At 36.0% G+C, this 27,438-nt stretch overlaps 1 protein-coding gene across 1 annotated transcript in view; it reads left to right on the top strand.

The window, feature by feature from the left end:
• Window positions 1-27,438, top strand: part of LOC145666758 (ciliary microtubule inner protein 2B-like) — a 171,484-nt gene that overhangs the window by 102,663 nt on the left and 41,383 nt on the right. The window lies entirely within an intron of this gene.

Genomic DNA, 27,438 nt, shown 5'->3' with positions numbered 1-27,438 from the left:
CAGAGGCCTCATCCGATTAGTTATCGGTGGAAATGAAAAATTCTTTCTTCTGCTCCATAGTTTCCAAGATACTCCAACTAAGCAAACTGAAAATTAATGATAGAACATCCATACGTATGAGTTATGAGTCAATTTACATGTTTTGCAAAAAAAAAAAAAAAATGATTTACATCTTTGCTTACATCTGGCAACACTGTATAGTTCCTAGTGCATTTCAATCGTTGCTTCTTAGTTTAAAAATATATGCATGAACAAGGTTCATTTTGGTATAACCATTATTTATGTATCGCTTCAGGTTCAAAAGTTCTACTATCCCAAACTCCGGGTTGCATTGTATATTGTACACTCTGTATTTTTAATTCCACACATGCCATTAAATGTATGTTATTACTCTTAGAAAATGAAAGACAGTAAATACTACAAGCATATACTACGACATTTAAAGAAATATGCAATTGCAATATTAATTGCTTTGAATTGCAGTAGCAATTCTTGTAGCTTTCTTAACTCCACGGGAAGACAAATAACGAATACTTACTCACGCAACGGCTAATACTATATGGCATCAGTTTTTTTCTATGAACCAGTAACAAATACGAAAAACTCTACATTTCAAAATGAAACTGTATGTATATTTCAAAAGAGTGGGGGGAGCAACTGCCCCCTCTTGTCCCCCTAATCGCCGCTCCTGACAGCTTTATTGATTGATCTATCAAACAAAAATACCACTATACACTGTAATTTGTGACTCTATAGCATGTTCTTCACCTTTCAATTACATTCATATCTCGAAACTTTTTTTTTTTTTTTTTTTTGTTCCTGAGTAAGAAAAAACTTGCCTCTCACACAGTGACGTTTAAATCCTTTTCGTTTAAATCGGTCAACCCTCCGTAACACATACAGAATGTTTCTAACATCACCGACAACACAAACGTGGGACGTAAAACGGAAGGATATCATTTTCAATTAAAGAAGTACGTACTACGGTTTCTTTTCTTTTCAACTTTTATGATTTCTTTCTTTTTTCAACATTGATAGGTTTAATATGCGTATTTTTTTATTTTAAAACTTGTTTCATATTCTAAATGTTTGTGATGAGCAATCTAAACCTATCGTAAGTATACCTCGAGCAACGTGTTTTGCACAGCATGTACATTTCTTGGAATCAGTTAACTACGTTAAGGAGGATGTTGTTGTATTACTTAATGACGTAATTGAATTCATATTAATGATAATAGAAGTAGAAATTTTTGTACTAACTGAAGCATCCAAATATTAAGATAGCGCACCGACACTACATTTCTATGACCTCCTCGTCATCTTCATCTTGAGTGACTCTGTGGTCACTGCATACCGATCTTCAAAATAAGTGAGCCAATAGGAGGAGAGTGGACGATAACAAGAAAAGAAAGTGGGGAATGTAAAGTCCACGATTGGTATAAAAACCAAAGGGTAGCCCTTACTTCGGAATAATTAGTTGACATTTGCGGCAAGAAATAAATTCAGGAACATGAATTAAATGATAATTACGTAACAAAAAGGATGGAAACCTCTTCAGACACTAGTAGAAAAGCGAGCGCTTCCATTACTGTGTACGACACTAGTAACAGCATTAACAAAACAGCACTAAAATTACTCAGATGTATACTTGGCAAATACACAAGGGGAACTATCCAAGTCCAGAGCACAGAACAAATCCCTGAGACCCAAGTAAACTCACAATTTGTTTGTTGCAAGACACAGTACTAACTACGGGTGTGTAAATAAATACATTATTGTATAAAATACATTCAGTAAATACATCCTTTTTAAGTTATTCTGTACTTGTTTATAATAAATTAATATGTGCTTCATGAGAGCGATTGCGAAATATTCTATTTCCAGAAATACTTGATTAAGAAGAAACACAATTCAAAATAAAAATGAAATGAAATCTTTGAGTTTTACATCCCACGGTTATGCCGGTTAGGCTAAAGGAGACGGTGATGATGAGTAATGAATGAAATGGTGGAATGAAGAAAGTGGGAGGAAACGGGAGAACCCCGAGGAAACCCACGCACGCGGTGTTTGTCCACCACAAAGTTCACTTGGCGGGGGCTAGAATCGAAACCGGGACCCCAAGCAACAGAGGTGAACGCTCTACCACTGAGCCACCGCGGCCCCAATTCAAAATAAATAATATTTATGAAACTGGTACCACAGTATTTCATACTGACAATTATCACTAACTTGTTAAATATTGGACGTAAAAGAACTTAGTCTAAATGAAATAATAGGAACACATTTACTCACTGGAACACATACATTAACTCAATAATTACTACTTCACAAAATCGAGCACAGGGAAAATAAATTAAATAAAACAAACACAAGAAATAAAATAAATAAATTCACATCTGAAAGTTTTCAGTTACGTTAGCTGTTTTGTTGACTATTTACTATTTGGCAAAATTTAAAACGGAGTTTAGCAAACTTTAAAAAAAGAATTATCATAATTTTAGAAAGTACTTAATTCACGTAAAATGTAATACGAATATATGTAAAACATAATTCACACAAACATACTGTATAATCTTTCTTATAACACGAACATTAGTTATTCGTCACACACGGATTTTAACATAAGCATTTATGTCATGTTTGATGTTTATAAAAAGTCTAATCATTCTCTAAAATAAAAATCACACTATACATTGTAATTTGTAACTCTATACCCTATTCTTCAACTCTCAATAATTTATATCTCTAAATTATATTTCTGTTCATGAATAATAATAATAATAATAATAATAATAATAATAATAATAATAATAATAATAATAATAATAATAATAATAATAATAATAATAATAATAATAAATCTGCCTCAGACATGTTTCATAAACGAAAATAAAATACGTTCAAATTTGAATGCTCTCACACAGTTAAGTTTAAATTATTTTCGTTTAAACTGTCAAACTCTAAGTAACATATACATGATGTTTCTAAACAAAACCGACATCATTTGGGGAGTGATTCTTGACAGAAAAAAAAACCAGCACAGACCAGCCTGTGATCAAAAGTGCATAGTTTGGGAGATACAGACTGCCGAAAACGTAAAAAAGGAGAACTTTATAGGTAGTTATCGTAGTCGGGTCAAGACATCACTTAGAAACTAGTGCTGTATCCAAAAATGCATCTTTCAGAATTATTCAGTACTTGCGCTACAATTTCTAGAGATGCAGTTCGATAATATTTCAAATTTTCTAAACACTCTTTAATTTTTTGATATTATGGGATGAAATTGCTATAATAATGCCAAACTAGATTTGGCTTCGTTTTTCTCTGTTTTTCCTTTTCTTTTTTCGTTTTTTTCTTTTCTTTTCTCTTTTTTTTTTGGCATGAATATCTCGAGTCCTGTTTGGCCTTAGAACTGAAAGTCTTAAAAGAGTATATTCCTCCTCATGGATTGAGTTTTACATATTATAAGTGTGAACTGAATAATAGTAAAAGCAAAAAGAAATTCTCAAAACTAACAGGTTTCCTAGCGTGATTCCATTTCATTCTGTTTATTTACTTTAATACAGGATGTTGTTCGGTTTAAATCAGACCCATTTCAAAGTGAACATAACCTTTGAAAAGTTGTTGTTTTCTATCGGACATGCAGCATTATGGACTATCACCTGACATTGAAATTTCCACTAGAACAAACTCTAATGATCTCTATTCAATCCTATATGTTTCTGTTCGTTCAGGGGCCAAATATGAGGGTATCGTACTTCGGTTCCAGCGTAGCTCTGGGATGCACAGTGTGTTTAGAACGTGGCTGACATTGAGTGATTGAATTAGTACTGCAAATAGTCAAATATGTGAACCCAAAGTGGATATTTAAGCTTTGTCTCAATAGTCCCACTTCTATAATTACTTAGACCTGGAAAGGCCTGTGTTCGTTCCTCAGTTAAGTTTTGTCTAGCCCAGGTCATATATTTACGATTATATTGACAGCATAAGATCTCGAAGTCCGGTGGCCAAAGTTCGTGTGTTTACTAGCCCAGCAGAGTGATTGAAAAATTATGATATCAACACTTCAACAGGGCATCACAATGAACACACATATAAATCACATCTCACTTTGAATGACCATAGCGTCTCATAATAAGATCTTATATTAACATGTATATTTTATACATGCATAACATTTCCGTGAAAAAATACTAGTAAAACGAAAACGTGTTAAACATATGAAAAACATTTAAATTTTAATGTAAAATATTTTCCGCAAATTTTCTTCTTGTAATTACTGAATCTAGAGCATTATAAATTGTCTGTGTGGATGAAAATTATACAACCGCTAATCCTGTGAATTTCACATGTTGTTATTATATTTAATCCATATGTACTAGCACTTTTCGGAATGAATAATCCCTGGATCGAATACAGGAGCGCGAGGCGTATACAAGAATTTAGAGACAAAACCTAGACCTAGGTACCTAGACGCAGTTAACACCACATATTATAGCGGCATACTGAACTCTATCTTCTTATGAATTATGCAAGGTTCTTTTCATTTTAAGATGCACCACTTGTCATGGAAACTACAGCCACTTTTGGATTACAATTATCTTCTTGTTTTTATTCTAAACTGTTCTGCTTTCTTTTGTAGCAATTTTTGTTACTAAAGAAATTGTCTGAACTACCTTCATGAATATTACTGAGTGGGACAACGAGGGTGCACAAACACCATTATTACTATGCGCGGAGTCGAGGGGATGGATCTGCTGCATCAACAACCTCAAAAAATGTAACAATATGAAACAAGACTTGTCCTCCCTATCATCTGGACTTTCAAAATCATAGAAAAGTCCTTCTTAAAAATTTTGGTCCATTCAGTCGCACTCCAGCACCAATGTGGCGTAGTGTCACTCACAGAAATACTGTGAACTTCTGTGGTCATATGATAATTAAACCGGGAAATCACACATTTTTACTATAGTTATCGTAATTCAATTTTTCTGTTTTACATTTGTTGGCGTGTTTTCACTTTTATCAACACTTGTTTTGTGCAAAGCAGCTCTATTGGTATCGCGATATTTCAAATGACCCTTCAGAATTTGATTTTAAAATCTAACAGCTTGTACATTTTCGTTTGGTATTTCTTTGTTGCAGTAGGCATACACATTACATAATCAAAATGCAACGCAGCTACGATTATCCTATTCATTTCGTATTTACAAGAATAATGTATGTTCATGGTATTGCTACTTCCATTTCTCAAAAACATTATCCCAACCGACCGAGTATATAATAACAGTACGACATGAGACAGCAAGGGCACTCAACTATATGCACAGAGCCGACGAGAGATATATGCTCTACCAAAATCTTCAAAATATATAATAAACAAGCACAGGATTTACGTACACTTTCGCCTGACAATACAACATTAAATAATATTAAATTCTTGGCAACTGTAGTTCCTACAACCACGCTCTGGCTACAATTAGTTTCATTGTTTCCACTTGCCTCAACCAGTACATTCATTTCATTGTTACAAACATCGATGGTATTATCTACAACTGGATGAGAAGTTTGCGTTAACCCCCATTCTTTAACAAGATTATTTTGCTTGCAGTTTGTTGCAGACTTACTGCCAATTTTCTCAAAAACATTGTTTACTTCGCCAACACTTGTACCCTGAAATTGTTGTTCAAGGCTACTTAACTACGGTAGTGTATTCTCTTGTATTTAAATGTAGAAGTGCAGTTTCTCTATACACTTCTCAGGCATTGACACTTCCGTAAAAAATTAACTCATTAACAAGACTACTTTCTACGTATCTTACATTTAGTAGTTCAGGATTCAACACATAAAATCATGTTCTGTTCGAAAGCTAGTTTTAATTGATTTACTTTCAATCTATCTAAAAAGTACAGAATATTCTTGAACAAAACTATCACTGGAATCAACTGCACATTTTTCTCGAAACTCCTTTTCTACGAAACTTTCCCGAGCGTATGCTTTAGCAATATACGGGAAAAATAAATTAACATCTCCTATTTCCCATTCAATACTAGATGTTTTACACTCATGTTTCTGACAACTAAGTTTTCTGGCGATTTGTGATGCATTCATCTAACGTGCCTAGATTTGTCGCAGGCGCTTAAGTACTATTGGAGTTAAAGTATAAAAATATTAATTGTGAATTATCTGTGCTATCTGTACATAAACCTTCTTTTAACATTATCAACTTTACATTTCAAGTTTGTTTTTCCCAATGCATGACAAACTGAAAACTTTTCAACGTATGTATTTTTCTTTTAATATTCCACACCTATTGTTATTCCTTATACCGCGTACTCTTAGGGCAACTTCTCTTTCGATATTTTTCCTATATTCACAATTATGCTGCCACACAGCTTTTGCTATAGTTTGTTTAACAACGTTTCTAAGCTTATTAGTTCTATGTGCCTAAAATATTTTCTATATTTGACAATATAAAAGGTAAGTCAGAAAATTTATATTTATCTATAGTTGCAGCATACTCAGTTTCTATTTGACTACTGAGATTCATTAATTTCCAACCTAACATGATGGATAGCTTTTACAAAAGAGAAAACAACTAACTTGAAATATGAGTCACTAGACAACCACTCTTATAGCACTGATACAGTCATTCGTTCGCTGGTTTGCTTGTTACTAGTCCCTGTTCGGGCGTCAAATATGTAGACCCGGTTAATATCACATATTATAGGATCACACTTAGCTCTATCTACTTATGATGAAGTATAGAGTCTTTTTCATTTTACGATGCCCCATGTCATGAAAACTACTACCACTTCCAATACTGGGACACAATAAGATTAGTATATTAGATCATCTTGGTTCCTCCTGGGTTCGTTCAATGCATGGTGTCCTCTGCTCTTCACTCACGAAGCGCAATTCGAAGTTTGTGTGTTAGCGTGCGTGACTTGTCTGTGTATCTGAATGTTTCATTTTACATTTTAGTTTACACCAAAAAATGTAAAATAGTGCTATTATTTTTGTTGATATGGAATTACGCGTATACCTCTATTATTACGGTTAAATAGTTATTAGATAAACTCATTTTATTTTCCATCGAAACAGTCTTTATATAAGAAATTCATACTTTTCTGTAGACTGACTGAACTTTCAAAGACAGTCCCGACAGGTTCCTTGAGTTTAAGCTAAGAGACGAGGCGAGTTTGGTGTAATATGCCATTACAGTCTAATGATATTATGTTCTTAATAGGAGGGTGCCCGAAATTTTTTGCACCGACTGTACTTGATGTTTAACAAAAAATTTCTGGCTGTTCATTTTATTCGTAGTTTTGTTTGTTATTCTATTTCAAATTAACATGGAAAACTGTAAAAAAAAATTTATTAGGAATTATAGTTTTGGGAATCAATATCTTTATTTATATTTTAAATTAGTTATAAGTCTTGCATATGTATATGTAAATGGATTATTACAATTCTTACGGTGTCAGTGCTATCCGAAAATATAGATCCACTATTGGACGGAACTTTCCAGATCAAATAACCAATCTAAAATTCGACAGAATTCTCAGGACCACCCTTCACCTCTCTTTTAGATACCTAGGTCCTTCTAAAATCTAGTTTGATCCAGATTTTACCAAATTTTATTCGTTTCAAAGCCCCACCGCCAAAATGCTTAGTTTTGATTGGCTGATAAACCCACGCTATGATATTAGGGCGCAATTATTCGATTCCACGCCGGAAAGTGCTACTGAAGACACTGGTTTTTGTTCGTCTAACTTAAAAGTCGAAAGGAGTGAGACAAACTACAAACAAGGTAATATTTGGGAGTTTTTTAACCTCTAAAATCTCTGGAAGTCTGGAGGAGCCATGAACTCTTAAATTCCATAGTAAAACTGGTTTAAAAAAGCTGAAATAGGAGGTGCAGATATAGATAGTGATGGACAGGCTCCACGAAGTGCATCAGTTTGCTAGTGGTTCTTAAATATCCACAGACAGTTTCGGAAGAGTAGTGTTTTCCCCTTAAAATATTTTTATCCTTAAAGTTATTTCCTTTCGAGTTACGTAAGACCTGTCCATACATAGATTTGTTTATGTAGGTAGCGAGTGATTTTTTTTTAGCATACATGGCGGTATTTAATTTTGTTGTAGTTAGAATAGTAATCACAATGTACGTGTAAATTTACAGTAAGGGCTCCTATCTGACTCCCAAATTGGGAGTACGGCTTCCAGCGGGATGAGTTGAACATGTAGTTTGTTCCGGGTTCGTTAGCTAATACTCCGATATGTCCCCTCAGGGCATTGATTAAATAGGTTGAGTAAAGAATGTGATTCAGTGAAAACAAGGGCCAGTTGGCCCTGTCCCTTTCTTTCCTTTTCCTTTCATAGAGCCGATTTAAAATGGTAAAATATGAATGTTTTCTGTGTATATTTATTAGTATAACATGTATTAATGATAGTGATAATTGGTGTGTATTGGCATGATGTGTCTTGTAGTTTGAGTAGTATGTGTATATTTGTAATGTAGTATCAGTGGTAGTGGTAGTTAAGTGATGAAAGAGTGTGTGAGATAATTAAATACGGACAGTGTAGTATTTACTATGCGATAAATTTTTATTTTTCCGTCATTAAGTGAACGTAATATAGTATAATAATTCCGTGTACAAGGTCATATTCAGTTGTTCAAGGGTTGATTATATCGTCGCTAGCCCTAGTGTCAAAAGTCAGTACTAACCGCCATTCTTCCGTCGAGGTGCTTAGTGATTTAGTTTTCATGAAATTGACCTTTCTTTCCGAAATAAAACCTAGAAGGTATAATTCACAGCCCATATGAATGTACAGTTAGGTCAAGTGCCCCAAAATTAATATATTCTGAAAGTTTCAACATTCTGCATAGTCTAGAAATCGAAATATTTAAATAAATAAACAATACGTAATTTTTTAACAGAAGTCGGGCGATATGATGCTAGTTCTTCGCTTTGGAATTATATTAGATGTTCATTTTTCTTCCTGGCTGCAGAAGTATATTGTTGCTGCAGAATTTCATAAACATTAAACATTATCGCAGATAATTCTATTTTCAGTGAACGTACGTAGGATTTTTTTCTCTTTCTTCTTAATAAAGCTACCGAGTATTACATCGTATTGTGTGTGGGATGAAAGAGTCTTGAGTTCGAGTGAGGTTGTCGTGCGGTGATCGGAATGGGAAATGTTTGTAGTGACTATAGATTTTAAAGTGTTATGATGAAATGTGTAAATAGGCTGGGCGTAGATAGAGGAAGCAGGGTGTTTGTAGAATATAGCGTCGTGGCAAATGAATATTAATGTGAATATGAATATAAAGTATATGAATATTGTAATAAATGAATATAGAATATAGGACACCCATATAGTTAAAAATATATAGTAGCCCAGTGAATACTTCGCCGTGTGTTGATATATAGATATTGAATAGATACGTGTAGCTACAAACATCTCAAGTTCTGACCTCTGCACCATAATATCACGCGGACCGGAGGGCGATATATAGTTGGACTATGGTAATATTTTGTAGTTTTATGTGTTATAATAATAATCAACCATAGTAATACCATCTGATAGAATGGGTAGCATCATATAATCGCTGACTAGACATGTTGAATAATAAATTATGAAAAGACAGTAGTAGTTATACAACAGGGCTGTAGTGAATCATATCTTCTGGTCGGTTTTTAAAATAGAATATCCTGCTCCGTGAGATTTTTTTTCCTTCACGTTACCTACTCAGGCTAGCTTACAATGTTCATGGAGGCGACAGCTCTGATAGGGTTACAGAATCAAAACAATTAATTATTGAAATTTATTTTCGCGTACCCGGATGTCGACCCCTAGTCCCCTTAAGGATTTTCATTTCTTTTCTTAGTTTAATTAGACGAGGGAAATTAATGACATCCCAGACTGTGGCGTGTCTGCGCAGGGTAGCTATCGGTGATGTTTTGGTAATTGAAATCACCGATCCAAAATTCAGTTTATTTAATTTTTTTTTATTTCGGCAAATCACTAATTAGGGATATCTTAACTATTACTCTAATTTCATTACTATCCTGGAATCTTCTAGTTTCCAAGAGGTCGGATGATTTTTTTTCTCCCTTTTGAAATCCTAAATTAACGCCGTCTCTAACCTTCCGGAGGATTTCGGGGTCTGCAAGGGTGTTGACCGGATACGGTGAGTGGTGGGATTTCCCTAAAGCCTTTGTCTTTCCGAAAATCCCATTGTGGACACAGACTTGTCTCATCTTCGCAGACAGTTTTATCGGCTATTTATTTGGTAAGCCGAACCCCTTTTGGCATGTTAAGAATATTTTCGCTATGGATTTTGTTGAGAGCGAAATTCGACTTCTATCTTTGTAGCGTTAGTTATTTCTCACTTAAGTCTTTGGCGCCCCTATTCTTCGTCTTCCTTCTTCTCTATCTCTCTCTCTGTCTTCATTTCTTCAAGTTTTTTTTTAAATTTCAACCTTCCCCCCCCCCAAGATTTTGAACTTGTTACTTACGATTTATTTAACGTACAACTCTGGTCTGAAATTACCAGCTGAGACGTTGCAAGACACGATTCATGAATGGAGTAGATAGTGATTGGGTCCTCCATCACATTTTGACCTATCGCTGAAATGAACAAAGACTTAGTATTTGACGACACTTCGATTACGTTCTTTCACCGTCGTTCCTCTTAAGTTTTTTTTTTTGTAATCCGTTGGTTACTTTCCTTTCTGTTTTGGTTTTCGATTACTTTGTAGTTAACCTGGGCCCAGAAATTGTATTTTGGTTTATCTAGTTTTATCTTTAGAAATGCTCTGTGTTATGTGCCTGCCTTCCAAAGTTTTTTTTCCCTTCATGATTTAAACACGAATTGATTATATAAAAGTGAAAAATTTAGAGATGCGCGGTATCAGGTAGAAAAGCGATTTTCTTTTTCATATGTAATGTCGGAAGTCATTTGTTTTTGGACAATGTTTGCAACCTTGTAAAAAAAATTTTATTGTTGGGGTGATTAATTTAAATGTTTGCGCATTTATTGAATATAAATATATATATATAGAGAGAGAGAGAAATGAATACGTCGAGATGTATATGTAATTAGTATGTGAATATGATTTTAAAGTAAAAGTATGATATTAAATGTATTATGAATATATGTAAGAGCGCTCGTGTCTGTCCCCCTAAACGTGTATTGGTTGCTATAGTTTACTAGTAAGTTCTCCGACGAATATAAGAATGTAGATTTTGTTAAGAATACCGCCGTGCACTCAAGTAATTTTCCTTTTCTGTTGAATAAATGTAAATTATACCTTATGTAATTATGTAATGGCATGTATTGGAAAGTAACGGCAGGTCTAAACGTAACCCACCTCACTTCATAACGCATATTATCCCTGAACTACCAACCAAAAACCATTGTGGAAAGTGTACCTTGAATCCTTCTCACCTTCATATGTATCCTGTGACTTGACCAGTTTTTTTTTTATCCTCAATTTAAACCTTCATACTCCGTACACCTGCGGGAGATCGTTTTTAAAATCCGAATCATATACAAATATATACGAAAGTGATCCTAAGGAAAGGTTTCATGACGTGTCCCAGTGTGGAACAAATAACTTGAATTTATTCGATTAACAAATTTGTGAATGGACTATCTAAGAGGAGAAACATCCTCTGCCGAAAGTGATTTTCTCGAAATCCCTAGATGGGTATAAACGTAGCAGTGTGCGATTGCAGATACAATCTGTTAAGAGTTATAAACCAAATATAGTCGATGAATGGTTTTTTTTGTAAACCACTAGATATATATATATAGATATATATATATATGTATAAACACAAATTAAGTTAAATGGAGCGAAACGTTTTGGACGCTACGACTAGTGCGTGAGTTGTGATTTGGACGCTCAAAATTATTAATATTTTAATATCTCGACGTGAGGTAGAGACTCATATAAGTTTTAATACACCTAAAAGTTTTTTTTTCTTTCCTCTTTGTTCATAATTTTTTTTCAAGTGAAATAAGTGTCTCCTTTGCGTATGTCGCAAATCATAATTTTGATTTAGCATGCCTAAGATACAATATATGTAATTATTTTTTTTCTTTCTTTTTCATTTGTCAATATGATTGAATATATAAAAATTTACTAAAATATAACTCTTTGTATTCTATTGATATATAACCAAGAACTTGTGCTTTTAATATTTTCTTCATAATTATTTGTTTGTCTTTTCTTTTCACTATGGATGTAATAAATTATTTGTATCCTTGTAGTTAGTTGGTTTCCTTTAACCATATATACACTGTCCTGAGTGAGTGAGCGTGCGGAGGCATGATAGATTTAATATAAGTAATTTTAATGATATCATTTGTTGTATTAACATCTATAATATATGTGTCGTGTTTTAATATATGTGTTAAGGTAAATAACCTAGGTCATGAAGGACCGCTACTAATGGTTTAAATCGGCTCTAGGAGTGAAACAAAAATAGCAGGATGAGCCTAAATACGACATCTTTCTTCCAGGAAGTTGAAATTCTCGTTGATACGATACATAAATTTATATTGAGTTTATAAGTCTGATTTTTTTTTCCTCTTGGCTAATTCATATGTGTGGTCGATCCTAGAGAACAGAGTCCAGATGCTGGATGGTAATCAATTACCGGTTGGAATAACAGTACAAAGAATTAAATTTCACTTTTCTCATTCCCAGGTCTAGGTCTGGGCAACCCCATGATCGTGGTGCCTGGAGCTAGGTCTGGGTGGTATGAGGGAACATGTGTCTATTCCGAAGCATTCCAAAATTGATTAGTCGTTAATAACATTTAGAATGATTCATCTTTCAACGACTTTCCCGACCTTTTACTATATTTCCGGAATTATCCAGTAATCTGTTTCTCATTAAGATACCCTATTTCTTTTCTTTCTTCTTTTCCTACCTCCTTCTTTTACCCTTCTACTTTCTTCTCTTTCTTTCCTATTTCTGAATGAAAGAAAACGGAGTCATGACAGAGTAGTCGCTATTTGCACGGTCAATAATTTGTTTCGATGAGTTTTCTTCGGGAGTCCGATATGGAATAATTAACAATAACAAAAGGTTTATTGGAAGTTACTTTATTGGAGAATAATCATGATTTCAATTAGTAAACGATGTTTCGTAAATCGTCCTCGTAAAAGAGAATTAAATTTTAGCGACTCCTCTACATTAGCTCTTTTTATCTTCGTTTTTTTTCGTTTACTTTGTTTTCTTTCAAATATTGGCGACCGTTGACATCGGACAGTTACCATGGAAACAATTGTTTTCCCTGGTAACGAATCTGAAATTATTTATTAAACACTGTTTAGAATCGAGCACATATTGACTTGGCCACAAAAGGTGCATAATTAAAAAGTTATAGTGGGATTAAATAATTATAGTCGTTGGCTGTTCTGCTATCTTTGTCTCTCTCTGTAGAAAGGGGGAAATGAAGGAATTTGCTAAAGTGACTTCTAAAATTTGAAAATGCTGGAAGTTGACCCAAGGAGGGAATTAGATAGGAGTTCCTTAATTTATGAACAGTACCTGAATAGCAAGTTTTGTTAGTCTGTAAGTATATAATTGCATGTGTTTATATTGTGTCTTTTTTGTATGGAAGCTATGGCAACCAATAGAGAAGTTGTATCACTCGAGAACGCGGAAGTCTCATGTACACAATGTACATTAGAAAGTAAAGAGAAAAGAGCTCGCGTCTCCCGTAGGCTAGTGAGGTGTCACGAATGTGGGCTGAAATGGATCCATTTCAGTTGTATTAATTTAGAGGATACTGCTGAAAATGCAGAAAAGGTCCGGGCTGGTGAGATAGTTAAATACTGCAAAGAATGTGAGGGGAAGCTCCACCAGTCGCGTGAACCCATGAGTTTATCCTCTGAGAGAGAAAAGGAACATCCCGATTCAGACGGTGAGCGAGGGTATAGTACCCCGAAGAACCGAGGCCAAATATCTCCAGTGGAGATATCTGACCTCGATGATGATGAAAGAGATGGGGATCCAATTGGTGATAAACCCAAAGAAAAGCAAAGGAAGACTGGGTCATCTAATAATGACGCTCTCCTCCTTTCATTGCAACAAATGCTACAGGAAATGAGACGCGAAATGAATGAAAATAGCCGCGAAATAAATGAAAAAATAGACAAGAATAGTCGGGAGATGAGACGTGAAATAAATGAAAAATTTGATACCTCGAAACGAGAAACCGAATCTCGATTTGAGGTACTAACCCAGAAAATCGACAACATATGTTCGGACTTTGCTTCCTCAATAACTACATTGAGAGAGCAAATGTCTAATGAAATTGACTCGGTCAGATGCGAGGCTCAGCAATCTGTAAAGCAACTTAAGCAGGAGACTGAGGATAAATTAGATCATGTAAATTCTGAAATTGAACAAATGGATACCAAATTGCATAAAATCAACAATAAATTAGAAACACAGCAGGCCGAAATTGATAGTTTAAAGTCAACCTTGTCAGACTTATCATTGGAAACCAAACGGAAAGTAACTGACCAGAAAATTTCGAAAATTCAAAACGAGATAGTAAATATTCAAAAAGAAATGACGAAATCTAGTCGCGAAAAATCAGAGGTAACCTATCCTTTCCCCGGTAGCGATTCCTCAGAAATATTACCCGCTATAACAACTACCCGTGGCGCAGGAAAAGAAAATTTAACGTCAGTTGATGCACGGGATATTGCGACGCACTACCCCATGCATCGGTCAGAACCAAAGTCGTGGTTCAATTCCAATAGTGTGCCGAATCAGTCGAGTGTTGTGACGACTACGGTCACTAGCGTGAGTGCTCCCTCCTTACATGGAGGTATACAATCACATAGCGTGTTGCCGGGAAGAGGAGATGGGTGCCATTCTGAGTCGTTGTTCATGGGTGCGATTGGTCCGGGGATGGAGCCCAACATATTCAATACGACCAACAAAATCCCTTTCACTTACATGGGTAATTATAACACCGCTACGACGTCGTCGGTGGTAAATCCGGTGACGACTCCGATTGTGCAGGATAATATGTTAATTCCCAGTAACTATTCCCCTGCTTATGTTAGTATGGGTTCCAAGGTTTCGCTGAGGGACATCGAACGTTTTCCCACTTTTGACGGGAATATTACCAATGGACAGCCTCGTGTTTTTCTGCGTAGATTGCAGCAGTGTTTAGAAATGTATCGGCTGACCGATAGAGAACGTTTACAAATAGTTGAAAAACTTTTAATTGCAGCATCAGGCGCGTGGTTTGCTTCTATTAAATATAGAATTCATACGTTTGATGATTTTCTGATCCTTTTTAAGGAAGAATACTGCAACGAACATATAGAGAGGCTTCAGAAACGCAACCTCCAATCTTTAAGATATGATCGAGCCAAGTATGGGTCCCTTTTGGACTATGCTTGGAAGATCATCGAACTGTACTATCAGATTGCAGAAAATCCATCGCAAGCCGAGCTAGTAGACATAATAGTGAACGCTCTTCCACCAGATGAGTCGCGGGCTATTGCTTCCCACTTATGCCAAACGGTGCGAGAAGTTACGTCACGCCTAGCTGCCCTGTGTGGGAAAGAAACTGGAGGCCCACCAAAGAGGTATTTCGCCCGACAAGCAAAAGTTGTGAAACCCGTGAAAAGCAAGGCAACGGCAAGTTGCCAAACGGACTTTCTGAGTTACACCCAAGCTGGATCTCGCTATCCGAGTGGGAGTGGCTCAGAAAGCAATCAATATAATGGTCGACGTCTGTTCCGTAACCGACCGATGTTTAACAATCGCCGGGGTTATCGCCCCTATGACCGCACAATGGGGGAATCGAACCCGAATAGGGACGATAATAGGAGGAACTTTAACGGGGCGTATCAGAGAAGAGAAAACGGTACTGGTCAAAACGGCAATGTTAACAATAACTGTGCAAGTAGATCTCAGAATTCTGCCCCTTCGCAAATACCAACTAATGGCGGAAATGGAATTCTAGCCACTCGAGGGATTGATAGTCGCGAGACCGCTGTCAAATCGACAAACTAATTCCGCAACTACCTGGTGAAATGGGGGAGGATAGTTGCGGGAAAATATACCCCATTATTTTGAAAAATCAGACTGACCACGAATGTAAATCTAATTTGTGGACACAAAATTTATCATTTCGGGACTCGTTACAATTTGTTATAAAATTTGTTATAGATGAGGAACCCTTTGCTTCAAGTGAAGAACGCTATTTTTCTACCTCTCCCAGCCTACGAGGAAGTATCGGCGGCGTTGAACTTGTCGCTACAATAGATAGTGGCTCGGAGCTCTGCCTAATGGACTGGGAGGTGTGGAAAAAATTAAAGCAACGGTTTCCATCCGCTAAATTGAGACCATACACAGGCCTTACACTTGGCGCTTTCGCTGGAAAAGAAAGTTTTTCGGTTCAGGGCGTTCAAAATTTTAACCTAAACATACAAAATCATATATTCGAAATAGCCATCTTCGTCATAAAATATTTGCGAACGGACCTAATACTGGGATGTCCGTTTCTGGACAAATTCCATTGTATCATTGACCGGGAAAAGAAAGAGATTAGAATGAAAGACAGTTTAGGAAACACTGTTGTCGTTCCTACGGATCGACCAAACATAATGCTAGTGAAATTACCAGTAGAAGAGATTGCGATCGGTGAATCAGGATGGCCGGTGGTGGATCAACCCATGCTTGACCCCAGTTTAAATTGTCAAGCTGCCTGTGCAGTGACACCTCTCCACAAGGGAGGGGTTAACAGGGGAGATCAGCTGGATCCACTCCTGGGCACCGAATGCAATGTCTCGGAACAAGAGATTGATTCATATATTGCCACTCGGGATGACTTACCATCACCGATTAAATCAGGTCTTCGGAAATTATTAATAAAGTACCGTTCTCTTTTCTCTGAGTACCCACGCCGTGTTAACGCGCCTCCCTATAAAATACAGTTGAAGGATGAAGAACCAGTTGTTGGACCATGTTATTCCGTTCCTCAGGCTATACAACCTGAGTTTGAAGCAGAGTTGAATAAATGGTTACGGTTGGGGATAGCAATAGAACAAATGTCTCCATATCGAAATCCTATTCATGTCGTCCGGAAGGCCTCTGGCGGTGTACGTCCAGTTTTAGATCTGAGGGCTACCAACTCAAAAATTATATCTCCACAGGTGCAGGTAGAACCTATCAATGAGTTACTACACCGTGTTTCGCAGTTAATGTGGTTTTCGTCGTTTGACGCGTCAAGTGCATATTATGGGATCAGTTTACACCCAGACTCTTACCAATGCACCAGTTTTGTGTACAAGGGAAGACAATATTGCCTTACTGTTCTGCCACAGGGGTTGAAAAGTAGTCCTGCTGTATTTCAATCGGTAATGACAAAATTTTTTAATGACTCAACCCGTTCTTTTGTTATTTTGTACTTAGACGATGTTCTAGTAAAATCAACTACTGAAGAAGAGCATTTGGCTCATTTAGAGAGAACTTTCGAAATCTTTAAACAAGCAAATTTTTCATTAAATTTCAAAAAATGTAAGTTCTTTGCACGGGAGATCAAATTTTTAGGACATATAATTAGTGGTAGAACAATAAGGGTTGACCCTCGACTCAATGAGCCAATTCGTTGTTTTCCAGTACCAAAATCCAAGAAAGCATTACAGAAGTTTTTAGGGCTTATAGGATGGAGGCGAAAATTCATCCCAAACTTTTCTGGTCTCACTGCTAATCTGTATCAACTCCTGAAAAAGGATCAGAAATTCGTACTGAATAACGAAGCCTTGGAAACGTTCAATAAACTGAGAACTCTTCTTAGTAATCCACCTGCATTAAGTCAGCCGGATTTCTCCTTGCCTTTTCACATCCATAGTGATGCATGCATGGAAAATTTGGCTGGCCTACTTGCACAATATCCTTCAGATAAAGATAATCCTAACGTCATTGGATATGCCAGTCGACGGGTGAAACCCTATGAGTTGTCTCTTTCAATATCTCAGCTGGAACTCCTGTCGGTCCTGTTCCTCTGTGAACATTTTGAGCAGTATATCATGGGTCGTACTACTTATGTCCATACAGATAACGCGGCAGTCACACATGCATTCACCCAAAAGAACCTTGAGCCACGAACCACCCGCATTCTATTGAAACTGCAGAAATTTGATTTAATTTTTCAACACTGTCCAGGCAGAGAAAATTTTGTAGCCGACACAATTAGTAGATACCCACCGGAGGTATTGCTTGAGCCCGAAACACATTATGTTCATTTTTTAACCAAAACGCAGGATGCTGATATTAATCTAGACTTTATTCGAGAAAATCAAATAACAGACGAATTATGTAAGAACCTGTTAAAGCAATATGAAAACAACCGTAATCTGGACAGAGTAACAATGTACTGTGGGTTAATTTATATTAAACCTTTGCGTATTCAAAAATGGCTCTTAGTGATACCGCAGAGTTGTATACCCCAAATTATCAGTGTTGTCCATTCTACCGGTCACTTTGGAGTTCAGAAGTGTTATCGTTTTTGTCGAGCTATATTTTATTGGAAGAATCAAAAAACCACGATTAAAAACTTCATACGAAATTGCATAGAATGTGCCGAAACAAAGTTTACAAACCGTGCTATAGCTAAGCAGGAATATCATATTCAAGCCACCGTACCCCATGAGACTCTGGGGGTGGACCTTATTGGAAAATTGCCACCCAGTCAGGGATATTATTATATTTTATCTCTAACAGATATTTATTCTCGTTTCGTTACTTTCCTTCCACTGAAAAAGGCTCATACTAAGGAAATAATCACAGTATTAGAGAGACGATACTTTCATCTATTGCCTTACCCACAGGAATTCTTATCCGATAAAGGACCACAGTTCCAATCTAAGTTATGGCAGGACTTTTGTAACAAATATAAAATTAAACATAAGAAAACTTCCAGTTATTCCCCGCAGGCTAACGGCGTTACAGAACGTAGCCATAAAGAACTCAATAGGTTAGTTAGATTATGGTGTCATGAGGATCAAACCACTTGGCACAAGTACTTAGTCAAAATTCAGGACCTTCTGAACAATTCATATTGTTCCAGTATTGGCTGTACGCCTGCGGAACGCTTTCTTAGTTACTCTGCCGTTGATAGCTATAGGAAAGTGTTCCCATGGCCCAAAGAGTTAGATTCCATAGATAACCGTTTCCGATACGCTGAAGTAGAGGTAAAATTAAAAAGTCATGCTAAACAGTCGTCAAACGCTATAAATCTGCAAGAAGGGCAATTAGTGATGTTCAAACTGCATAACTTATCCTCACTTATAAAGCATGAGTCAGCAAAATGGATGAAAGTCTATACCGGCCCGTTTTTAGCAGTTAAATTATTGAAAAATTGCGCTGTATTACACAATCTAAAAGGTGAAAGTATCGGAACTCACAATTTCCAAAATCTTAAGCTTTTCAACTGTACTGAGGACAAAAAACGGGAACTTCTATCTCAATACCCAAAGTGAATGTTACACTGTCTCATTTGAGTGCATGAGAGTATGAGTGAGTAGTTAGTTTATTAGTATTAATACATGTTAATTCTATTCAACAAAATTTTGTTATTCAAACAAAATTTTTTTAACGACGCCGGGGAACTGTAATATGCCATTACAGTCTAATGATATTATGTTCTTAATAGGAGGGTGCCCGAAATTTTTTGCACCGACTGTACTTGATGTTTAACAAAAAATTTCTGGCTGTTCATATTATTCGTAGTTTTGTTTGTTATTCTATTTCAAATTAACATGGAAAACTGTAAAAAAAAATTATTAGGAATTATAGTTTTGGGAATCAATATCTTTATTTATATTTTAAATTAGTTATAAGTCTTGCATATGTATATGTAAATGGATTATTACAATTCTTACGGTGTCAGTGCTATCCGAAAATATAGATCCACTATTGGACGGAACTTTCCAGATCAAATAACCAATCTAAAATTCGACAGAATTCTCAGGACCACCCTTCACCTCTCTTTTAGATACCTAGGTCCTTCTAAAATCTAGTTTGATCCAGATTTTACCAAATTTTATTCGTTTCAAAGCCCCACCGCCAAAATGCTTAGTTTTGATTGGCTGATAAACCTACGCTATGATATTAGGGCGCAATTATTCGATTCCACGCCGGAAAGTGCTACTGAAGACACTGGTTTTTGTTCGTCTAACTTAAAAGTCGAAAGGAGTGAGAGAAACTACAAACAAGGTAATATTTGGGAGTTTTTTAACCTCTAAAATCTCTGGAAGTCTGGAGGAGCCATGAACTCTTAAATTCCATAGTAAAACTGGTTTAAAAAAGCTGAAATAGGAGGTGCAGATATAGATAGTGATGGACAGGCTCCACGAAGTGCATCAGTTTGCTAGTGGTTCTTAAATATCCACAGACAGTTTCGGAAGAGTAGTGTTTTCCCCTTAAAATATTTTTATCCTTAAAGTTATTTCCTTTCGAGTTACGTAAGACCTGTCCATATATAGATTTGTTTATGTAGGTAGCGAGTGATTTTTTTTTAGCATACATGGCGGTATTTAATTTTGTTGTAGTTAGAATAGTAATCACAATGTACGTGTAAATTTACAGTAAGGGCTCCTATCTGACTCCCAAATTGGGAGTACGGCTTCCAGCGGGATGAGTTGAACATGTAGTTTGTTCCGGGTTCGTTAGCTAATACTCCGATATGTCCCCTCAGGGCATTGATTAAATAGGTTGAGTAAAGAATGTGATTCAGTGAAAACAAGGGCCAGTTGGCCCTGTCCCTTTCTTTCCTTTTCCTTTCATAGAGCCGATTTAAAATGGTAAAATATGAATGTTTTCTGTGTATATTTATTAGTATAACATGTATTAATGATAGTGATAATTGGTGTGTATTGGCATGATGTGTCTTGTAGTTTGAGTAGTATGTGTATATTTGTAATGTAGTATCAGTGGTAGTGGTAGTTAAGTGATGAAAGAGTGTGTGAGATAATTAAATACGGACAGTGTAGTATTTACTATGCGATAAATTTTTATTTTTCCGTCATTAAGTGAACGTAATATAGTATAATAATTCCGTGTACAAGGTCATATTCAGTTGTTCAAGGGTTGATTATATCGTCGCTAGCCCTAGTGTCAAAAGTCAGTACTAACCGCCATTCTTCCGTCGAGGTGCTTAGTGATTTAGTTTTCATGAAATTGACCTTTCTTTCCGAAATAAAACCTAGAAGGTATAATTCACAGCCCATATGAATGTACAGTTAGGTCAAGTGCCCCAAAATTAATATATTCTGAAAGTTTCAACATTCTGCATAGTCTAGAAATCGAAATATTTAAATAAATAAACAATACGTAATTTTTTAACAGAAGTCGGGCGATATGATGCTAGTTCTTCGCTTTGGAATTATATTAGATGTTCATTTTTCTTCCTGGCTGCAGAAGTATATTGTTGCTGCAGAATTTCATAAACATTAAACATTATCGCAGATAATTCTATTTTCAGTGAACGTACGTAGGATTTTTTTCTCTTTCTTCTTAATAAAGCTACCGAGTATTACATCGTATTGTGTGTGGGATGAAAGAGTCTTGAGTTCGAGTGAGGTTGTCGTGCGGTGATCGGAATGGGAAATGTTTGTAGTGACTATAGATTTTAAAGTGTTATGATGAAATGTGTAAATAGGCTGGGCGTAGATAGAGGAAGCAGGGTGTTTGTAGAATATAGCGTCGTGGCAAATGAATATTAATGTGAATATGAATATAAAGTATATGAATATTGTAATAAATGAATATAGAATATAGGACACCCATATAGTTAAAAATATATAGTAGCCCAGTGAATACTTCGCCGTGTGTTGATATATAGATATTGAATAGATACGTGTAGCTACAAACATCTCAAGTTCTGACCTCTGCACCATAATATCACGCGGACCGGAGGGCGATATATAGTTGGACTATGGTAATATTTTGTAGTTTTATGTGTTATAATAATAATCAACCATAGTAATACCATCTGATAGAATGGGTAGCATCATATAATCGCTGACTAGACATGTTGAATAATAAATTATGAAAAGACAGTAGTAGTTATACAACAGGGCTGTAGTGAATCATATCTTCTGGTCGGTTTTTAAAATAGAATATCCTGCTCCGTGAGATTTTTTTTCCTTCACGTTACCTACTCAGGCTAGCTTACAATGTTCATGGAGGCGACAGCTCTGATAGGGTTACAGAATCAAAACAATTAATTATTGAAATTTATTTTCGCGTACCCGGATGTCGACCCCTAGTCCCCTTAAGGATTTTCATTTCTTTTCTTAGTTTAATTAGACGAGGGAAATTAATGACATCCCAGACTGTGGCGTGTCTGCGCAGGGTAGCTATCGGTGATGTTTTGGTAATTGAAATCACCGATCCAAAATTCAGTTTATTTAATTTTTTTTTATTTCGGCAAATCACTAATTAGGGATATCTTAACTATTACTCTAATTTCATTACTATCCTGGAATCTTCTAGTTTCCAAGAGGTCGGATGATTTTTTTTCTCCCTTTTGAAATCCTAAATTAACGCCGTCTCGAACCTTCCGGAGGATTTCGGGGTCTGCAAGGGTGTTGACCGGATACGGTGAGTGGTGGGATTTCCCTAAAGCCTTTGTCTTTCCGAAAATCCCATTGTGGACACAGACTTGTCTCATCTTCGCAGACAGTTTTATCGGCTATTTATTTGGTAAGCCGAACCCCTTTTGGCATGTTAAGAATATTTTGGCTATGGATTTTGTTGAGAGCGAAATTCGACTTCTATCTTTGTAGCGTTAGTTATTTCTCACTTAAGTCTTTGGCGCCCCTATTCTTCGTCTTCCTTCTTCTCTATCTCTCTCTCTGTCTTCATTTCTTCAAGTTTTTTTTTAAATTTCAACCTTCCCCCCCCCCCAAGATTTTGAACTTGTTACTTACGATTTATTTAACGTACAACTCTGGTCTGAAATTACCAGCTGAGACGTTGCAAGACACGATTCATGAATGGAGTAGATAGTGATTGGGTCCTCCATCACATTTTGACCTATCGCTGAAATGAACAAAGACTTAGTATTTGACGACACTTCGATTACGTTCTTTCACCGTCGTTCCTCTTAAGTTTTTTTTTTGTAATCCGTTGGTCACTTTCCTTTCTGTTTTGGTTTTCGATTACTTTGTAGTTAACCTGGGCCCAGAAATTGTATTTTGGTTTATCTAGTTTTATCTTTAGAAATGCTCTGTGTTATGTGCCTGCCTTCCAAAGTTTTTTTTTTCCCCTTCATGATTTAAACACGAATTGATTATATAAAAGTGAAAAATTTAGAGATGCGCGGTATCAGGTAGAAAAGCGATTTTCTTTTTCATATGTAATGTCGGAAGTCATTTGTTTTTGGACAATGTTTGCAACCTTGTAAAAAAAATTTTATTGTTGGGGGTGATTAATTTAAATGTGTGCGCATTTATTGAATATAAATATATATATAGAGAGAGAGAGAGAAATGAATACGTCGAGATGTATATGTAATTAGTATGTGAATATGATTTTAAAGTAAAAGTATGATATTAAATGTATTATGAATATATGTAAGAGCGCTCGTGTCTGTCCCCCTAAACGTGTATTGGTTGCTATAGTTTACTAGTAAGTTCTCCGACGAATATAAGAATGTAGATTTTGTTAAGAATACCGCCGTGCACTCAAGTAATTTTCCTTTTCTGTTGAATAAATGTAAATTATACCTTATGTAATTATGTAATGGCATGTATTGGAAAGTAACGGCAGGTCTAAACGTAACCCACCTCACTTCATAACGCATATTATCCCTGAACTACCAACCAAAAACCATTGTGGAAAGTGTACCTTGAATCCTTCTCACCTTCATATGTATCCTGTGACTTGACCAGTTTTTTTTTTATCCTCAATTTAAACCTTCATACTCCGTACACCTGCGGGAGATCGTTTTTAAAATCCGAATCATATACAAATATATACGAAAGTGATCCTAAGGAAAGGTTTCATGACGTGTCCCAGTGTGGAACAAATAACTTGAATTTATTCGATTAACAAATTTGTGAATGGACTATCTAAGAGGAGAAACATCCTCTGCCGAAAGTGATTTTCTCGAAATCCCTAGATGGGTATAAACGTAGCAGTGTGCGATTGCAGATACAATCTGTTAAGAGTTATAAACCAAATATAGTCGATGAATGGTTTTTTTTGTAAACCACTAGATATATATATATAGATATATATATATATGTATAAACACAAATTAAGTTAAATGGAGCGAAACGTTTTGGACGCTACGACTAGTGCGTGAGTTGTGATTTGGACGCTCAAAATTATTAATATTTTAATATCTCGACGTGAGGTAGAGACTCATATAAGTTTTAATACACCTAAAAGTTTTTTTTTTCTTTCCTCTTTGTTCATAATTTTTTTTTCAAGTGAAATAAGTGTCTCCTTTGCGTATGTCGCAAATCATAATTTTGATTTAGCATGCCTAAGATACAATATATGTAATTATTTTTTTTCTTTCTTTTTCATTTGTCAATATGATTGAATATATAAAAATTTACTAAAATATAACTCTTTGTATTCTATTGATATATAACCAAGAACTTGTGCTTTTAATATTTTCTTCATAATTATTTGTTTGTCTTTTCTTTTCACTATGGATGTAATAAATTATTTGTATCCTTGTAGTTAGTTGGTTTCCTTTAACCATATATACACTGTCCTGAGTGAGTGAGCGTGCGGATGCATGATAGATTTAATATAAGTAATTTTAGTGATATCATTTGTTGTATTAACATCTATAATATATGTGTCGTGTTTTAATATATGTGTTAAGGTAAATAACCTAGGTCATGAAGGACCGCTACTAATGGTTTAAATCGGCTCTAGGAGTGAAACAAAAATAGCAGGATGAGCCTAAATACGACATCTTTCTTCCAGGAAGTTGAAATTCTCGTTGATACGATACATAAATTTATATTGAGTTTCTAAGTCTGATTTTTTTTTTCCTCTTGGCTAATTCATATGTGTGGTCGATCCTAGAGAACAGAGTCCAGATGCTGGATGGTAATCAATTACCGGTTGGAATAACAGTACAAAGAATTAAATTTCACTTTTCTCATTCCCAGGTCTAGGTCTGGGCAACCCCATGATCGTGGTGCCTGGAGCTAGGTCTGGGTGGTATGAGGGAACATGTGTCTATTCCGAAGCATTCCAAAATTGATTAGTCGTTAATAACATTTAGAATGATTCATCTTTCAACGACTTTCCCGACCTTTTACTATATTTCCGGAATTATCCAGTAATCTGTTTCTCATTAAGATACCCTATTTCTTTTCTTTCTTCTTTTCCTACCTCCTTCTTTTACCCTTCTACTTTCTTCTCTTTCTTTCCTATTTCTGAATGAAAGAAAACGGAGTCATGACAGAGTAGTCGCTATTTGCACGGTCAATAATTTGTTTCGATGAGTTTTCTTCGGGAGTCCGATATGGAATAATTAACAATAACAAAAGGTTTATTGGAAGTTACTTTATTGGAGAATAATCATGATTTCAATTAGTAGACGATGTTTCGTAAATCGTCCTCGTAAAAGAGAATTAAATTTTAGCGACTCCTCTACATTAGCTCTTTTATCTTCGTTTTTTTTTTGTTTACGTTTTCTTTCAAAAATTGGCGGACCGTGACAGGATAGAAAACGACCTATAATGACCAAACGTTTTCTTTCATTGGTATATGAAGTAACTGGTGAAAGAAACTTTGGAGGATCACAAACATTCCCTATCGGGAACACAATTTTGTGTTCGCAGCTTGTGAACTATTTCAAGTGAAGTCCAAAGTGAAGAACGGAACAGTGGTGTATTGTTCAATTATCTAAAAAGTACATATCGTTATAAAATTACGTTGGAGACATAAGCACTCCATCCTATGCCCTCCGTGATATTGTACACCTCATTTTAATAGTCCAAATGCAGAGATATCAATTGAATTAGCGTCAGGGCTTCTGTGAAAAGAATGCCATGAAAGGAATATAGTTTATCATGTCCTGTTTCATGTCATGATAGAGATATGGTGGCTCAGTGCACTTGTTTCTCGTTAGCTCCATCCTAACAAAGGACCTCTTCGATGGCTTAGAGTCATTGCAGATTTCTGGAAGTAGGCAACATTCATCTGCACAGTGTTTTCATCTTACGTATCTCCAACATCCCGTTATAACCATATTTGGTGACAATCACAATTTTCTGCGAGAATTTTTCTGCACTGGGGATAAAGCTTGGCAAGTCCCTTGCCAGATGTGTCACGGCATATAAGTGCCCGAATGATGCCATTAGACCTGATATAAATGAAACTTCACCCAATGTGTCAATCATCTTCTATTTTGACCTCCTCTTCCTATGTGTCTTGTCATAATATGTTCACCAATGTGTCACATGAGGGAGTTATGAATCCGAAAAGTTATGGGTGACAGTGGACTGCGCCGAATTAATTCTCTTGACCATGTCACGTTGAGATAGTCGGCGAATTCCACGAAGCACTCAGACGACAGTTTCGCTGGAAATCTCAAACGGACCCCTTTTGTTATCGAATGATTTTGCATGAGCTCTATTTGTAAATGAAAATGAAATATTTGAGTTTTACGTCCCACGGTTATGACGACTAGGCTAAAGGAGATGGTGATGATGAGAAATGAATGAAATGATGGAATGAAGAAAGTGGAAGGAAACAGGAGAACCCCGAAAAACCCACGCACACAGTGTTTGTCCACCACAAAGTTCACTTGGCACGAGCTGGGATCGAACCAGCAACCCCATGCACCAGAGGTGAACGCTCTACCACTGAGCCACCGCGACCCAAGCTGGGAACTCTATTTGTGTTTGTCTGGGCACGATATCTTTAGCTCTGGTCATGTCGATGGTTTGACATATTCCCAACGTTGTACTATTATTCGATCGTACAAAAAATTTGCGTGGAAGAATTCAGATGCACGCTCCTAATAACGGTCCTCTTTCAATGGAATTTCACTAGTACGAATAAGACACTCCAGCACCTCCAAGCTGAGATACTACAGTGATAACGATGTCGGTTTCATGAATCTATCGCAGTTACACAGCTAACAGGCGCGTTACCAAGTCGGTAGGATATAAACCGAATAAACTTCTGGAATTTGTGATGAAGCTGTTTATTGCTTAGGCGTTCCTGCTGAATACATTCATGTAAAACAAAGCTTGTGTTGTCTTTCAACATTACTACTAGAATTGATATTACTATTGTTTCAAGATTTGTATTAACACTCATAGAGTACAATACGAATAAATTCACAAAATAATTTTACATGTATATTTTAACTGAATGTACAAATTAACTATCAAAA

The sequence above is a fragment of the Thermobia domestica genome, chromosome 12 (assembly GCF_964235325.1).
Source record: "Thermobia domestica chromosome 12, izTheDome1.hap1.1, whole genome shotgun sequence".
Lineage (NCBI taxonomy): Eukaryota > Metazoa > Arthropoda > Insecta > Zygentoma > Lepismatidae > Thermobia > Thermobia domestica.
This window is presented reverse-complemented; position numbering and strand designations above follow the sequence as displayed.